The sequence below is a fragment of the Palaemon carinicauda genome, chromosome 45, assembly GCF_036898095.1.
Source record: "Palaemon carinicauda isolate YSFRI2023 chromosome 45, ASM3689809v2, whole genome shotgun sequence".
Lineage (NCBI taxonomy): Eukaryota > Metazoa > Arthropoda > Malacostraca > Decapoda > Palaemonidae > Palaemon > Palaemon carinicauda.
In genome coordinates this window covers 17,922,213-17,927,543 of record NC_090769.1, presented here as the reverse complement: position 1 = coordinate 17,927,543, position 5,331 = coordinate 17,922,213, and the positions used below count along the sequence as shown (strand labels likewise).

The following is a 5,331-nucleotide window of genomic DNA, read 5'->3' as shown; positions in this document are numbered from 1 at the left end:
ATTATTTGTTTGGATACACTCAACTTGGAATATACAGGACAGGTCTGCATATGACTTACGACTTTACATTTTAGATTTCAGCGTTATCTGCACGCCCGCAGACGTACAGACTCCTACTACACACACACACAAACACACATATGTATATATATATATATATATATATATATATATATATATATATATATATATATATATATATATATATATATATATATATATATATATACTGTATATATATGTATATATATACTGTACATAAGTCAAGAAATATTTGATCGTTGGAAAATGACAATAATGAGTCCAAACATTCCAACCATGTCAATAGAGTTACTGACAACAATTAAATTATTTCAATTATTTTCCTCATTACCGGTGATGCATACAACGCACGTAACCAAGGCCAACAACTGTTCCTCCTCCTCCGTTTTTCTTACCTTTTAATTTCTTTTAAGCAGGTTGGCGAAATCCATGGAAGCGGAGGACCTGACGCCAGTAGAGACAGGTCCCTCGTCCCTTCTGGCGCTGGCCCTGCACAGTCAGAGTCTGTCAGACTCAGTCCAGTCAGTCTCACGCAGTTGCCGACTAGGCAGCATCGCGGATAGGTTGGGTCCACGATCGCTCTCAGCCCATGCGGGTGAATTGTGGAGGGGCGCAACAAGTGCTTATCTCGCCAGACGAAGAATTATTTCGACATACGAAGCAAAAAGTTTTTCTACTCTAATTTTTCACGCTAGATATTTTCCTTGTTAAAAATGAATTTGCTTACAACGTGACGGACCTACAAATGAAATTGTGTGAATCACTAAATGGTTACTGTACATTTCCTCATAAGAAATCGACTGCCCAGCCAAAGATAACTTTCATTTGACTTCATAACATTGGCGTTTCAACGGCCAAGGTCATAGTCACAATTTCAAAGGATCATTAATAAATGTAACACAGGTGAAACAAAAAGAATTTTCATAGACGTAACCACACACTAAGGAAATCCCCTTAGATTTTATCGATAAAGAATTCTAACGATGACGAGAATGCAGAGGAAGATCTTTTGAAGGAAACAAAGTCTCTGCCATTTCTATGATTATCTACGACGATAGTTAAAGGTAAGATTGCCCAATGTGTAAGATATTGTATCTTAGTTGTATTCTTTCGCTTGATTGATGAGCTAAAGGTTATCTTTCTAAAAGTTGTAGCTCTACCATGTCAAAATAGCTGAGAGTTAGTATATATATATATATATATATATATATATATATATATATATATATATATATATATATATATATATATATATATATATGTGTGTGTGTGTGTGTGTGTGTGTGTGTAAAAATCACAGGGAAACGTGATGCTCAGATGCAGAAGAACCACAGGGAAAATGAAAATACGGAATATACACTTAAGTCCTGACTAGTTTCGTGTTACTTCCTCAGAGGAAGTAACACGAAACTAGTCAGGACTTAAGTGTATATTCCGTATTTTCATTTTCCCTGTGGTTCTTCTGCATATATATATATATATATATATATATATATATATATATATATATAAATATATATATATATATATATATATATATATATATATATATATATATAAATATATATATATATATATATATATATATATATATATATATATATAAATATATATATATATATAAATATATATATATATATATAAATATATATATATATATATATATATATATATATATATATATATATTTATATATATACACACATATATATATATATAAATATATATATATATAAATATATATATATATATATAAATATATATATATATATATATATATATATATATATATATTTATATATATACACACATATATATATACATATATACTGCATATATATATATATATATATATATATATATATATATATATATATATATGAGTGTGTGTGTGCGTGTCATTTATGTTTACGGAAGTAATTATACCAGTTGCATGGTAAAATATAACCTCAAGCATACAATAAACGGAATGAGAAGCCCAGCCACATTTATATCATGTTATTATAACCTGGATTACAATGGTGTTGATGTATTTTTCCATTAGTGAAGGAATTCATTCGCAACGTTCCCTGGCAACCTAATAATCATAATCGTATAAAAGATCTGAACTCATCGTACCTATTCCATTTTCAAAAACCTTCGATTTCTCCCATTATAAAAATCTTCCTAATTTTTTCTCTAAAACCTCTCGTTATTTCTCGACGTCGATGTCATTTCAACCACGGAAAATCTTCGCGATCAGACTCAGGCACATTTAAAAAGGTAATGTGGACTCTAGAAAGAAAACATGGAAGGGGGTTGGGGGTGGCAAGAGGGTTTTTGGGAGACATGGAGGTTGCGCGTGGTATTGACAAGAGACGAGGTCTTCGCTGGAAAGGTGCTATATTTAGCGCTGGAAGCGGAAATTAGCATGTACTTATACGCTTCCTGGACGGAGGGAAGCGAGCTCGCGATTTCCAACATCTCTCGCAGCCTTTCGTTTATTTCACTTCGGTTGAATATCACCCGCCTTAGAAATTCTAATTTCACTTGGTTTTTATTCATGCCCTTTTGCTTTGGAGATTGATTTAGGTTTTATGGAAAAGGAGTTATCATAGCTTTATTTCTTACAAACTATAATGATAAGTTATCATAACCTTAGCATTTCCTCTTCAAACTTGTTTCTTTAGAGTCTATTTCATCGGAAACGCAATATTATCAGTTATTTTTTCCGGAAATGATAACTTCGCTCTCTCTCTCTCTCTCTCTCTCTCTCTCTCTCTCTCTCTCTCTCTCTCCTCTCTCTCTCTCTCTCTCTCTCTCTCTCTGTGTGGAGTGACAGTTCTAAGTATTTATAATCCGTATCCATTGAATAATTCATCTTTGTTTACGATTTTTCCTATCTAACTCTCCATTTCACCGTCATTCTTTATGCCATAAATTTTTCCTTCTTTTCCTTACAGGATGTTAACGCTTTGAATTTACAAGAACATTTACTTGAACACGGATAATCTCTACTTAGAAAAGGATATTATAAATCCATTTTCTCAATCTCTATCATATAGTTTATTCAGACCCCTGTCTTCTCAAAAGGAACATTGTCTCAAGATATTTGCATTACTCTCATGTTCTGTAGAGGGTTCTTAATATTTTTAGCATTTTTTGACGAAAAATTACATTTTCACTGATTAATTTTTTTTCGTTACGTAGTGATATTCTTTGCCTATTTTCATCCATTTTTAAGTATTTCTTTTTTCCTTGTCGTCAATTTCCTATATTTCAGGACTGGACATCTATTTTTTTTTCAAAAGACAAAATTATTTCCTTACATTCTTCAGTAACGTTTTTTTCTCTCTCATACTTCCCACCCAGAGAGAGAGAGAGAGAGAGAGAGAGAGAGAGATAGAGAGAGAGAGAGAGAGAGAGAGAGAGAGAGAGAGAGAGAGCGAGAGGGACTTAAATCAACTCTTGTGATTATTTTGACATTCTGACAAGAAGTATTTTTTTTTCACTCATGATTTTCAGTAACCTCTTAGTTGGAAAGAACACCATAATACCCTGTTCTATTTTTCACGATACAATCATTTATCTTATCATTCCTTAATAACAATTATCTATTCCGCGTTTGGTTAATAATCTTAGCCTTTTAAAACAATGCATTCAAATGTTCATATCAAACAATATGTTACACTGATAACCATCTTTTTCTTTTCTTCAAAATATACATAATATAATTACGTTCTTCTTCTGTCTTGTACCATTTTCCTTTTACTCTCCCATTTTGGGAGATGAGTTTTTCCTTCTTCCTTTCCTGTAATGGAAGCTGGGATTCTGTTGTCAAATTTCCTCCCATTCTATTCTCACGGAGTTTCCTTTTTTCCATTTTTTGCTCCCCAAAATTTGAGCTTAAAACGAAATCTTATTTCGAATAAGGAAGTTGATTTTTTTTCATTCTAAAAGTATAACATTGATTCTGTTTTACGTGGTTTAATTTTTCTTAATTCTTTAAATCTATTTTTTTTCAAGGTGCAAGATTGATATAATTTCGAATTTATTCCGCAAGTTGACATCTCATTTCGTAATTTACATCTCCTCCCCCCACATTCTCCTTGTTTTCTTTTATCCACGACATGAACATGATAAAATTGACCGCTTATTTTTTCCTCGATATACGTTCACAGTTTTACTTTCACGATCGATAGAGCCTTTACAATTTTCATATAGACCAATTTATTTTCCGAAAGGATCGCATGTAACTTGCATTTTCATGGTCATTAAGAATTCTGTTTTCCTACAAATATATTTATTTTTAGTGAATTTATTCTTTCTTCTTCATTTGGACATTTTATTAAAAAATTAGGATTAATTTTTCATAGTACGTGCATTTTCCCATTTTTTACGCCCTGATGATTTGTGTTGTTCTCTTGGCTTTAGTCGGGTTTTGAGATTTTTTTTTTAATTCTTTTCATGTGTTTATTATACAAAGATAACTTAATAAGACATACAAATATTATCAGACTATTCAATGAAGACTGTCATGACCATCATATAAGTTGTTTATAAATTCTTGTGTCGGGAGAGTCGTACGATTGCCCTTGATTTTTGTGCTGTATTTGACCGAGGTATTCATGAGGCCCTTGTTTTCAATCTTAAACAGAGGCGAGAAGGTGGATGTTTTCTTACCACAATTTTTGAAGTTTTAAGTAATAGATTGTAAAGAGTAGTTATTAATGGCCACCCAGGATAGTGTTTTTGGCCCATTACTTTTCATACTATATAAGCATATGTGGTTTGGACTAGAAAACAAGCTTTTTTTGCATATGCAGATGATACTATTCTCTTCGCATCAATTTTATCGTCAGAATGTAGATCTATGGTTGCTGAATTCCTTAATAAAATCAGTGTATGGAGCAAATCATGGCACCTGAAATCGAACCCTAACAAATCTCAAAGTACGATTGTCAGTAGGTCAAAGACAGCGGTTCCTCGACATTCGCCTCTTTGCTTTGACAATATTTGTTGAACCACATATAACTCATATATAATTATACGTGTGATATTTTATTCAAATTTACTTTTGAGAAACACATTAGGTCTGTGTCTTAATTTATTGTAAAAAAAAAAAAAACTTAATGAGGAAGTTTTATCATATTTTCGATGATCAGCCTATTCAGAGGAAATGATTTAGTGCTTTCCTTCTGCCTTGTTTCGAGTATTGTTCTCTTGTCTCGTCTTCAGCTGCTGAATACTACACAGTATTCTCGAACGTTTCTTCCAGCTGTGACCAGATAGTACGATGATCTTTCTAAT

At 32.1% G+C, this 5,331-nt stretch overlaps 1 protein-coding gene across 2 annotated transcripts in view; it reads left to right on the top strand.

Annotated features, from left to right (window-relative positions):
• Positions 1-591: 591 nt before the first annotated feature.
• Positions 592-5,331, top strand: part of LOC137634761 (uncharacterized) — a 131,766-nt gene continuing 127,026 nt past the window's right edge. For both annotated transcript variants that reach the window (XM_068367282.1, XM_068367283.1), the window contains exon 1: positions 592-1,106. The gene's annotated coding sequence lies outside the window, so the exon portion shown is untranslated. The remainder of the gene's footprint in view (positions 1,107-5,331) is intronic.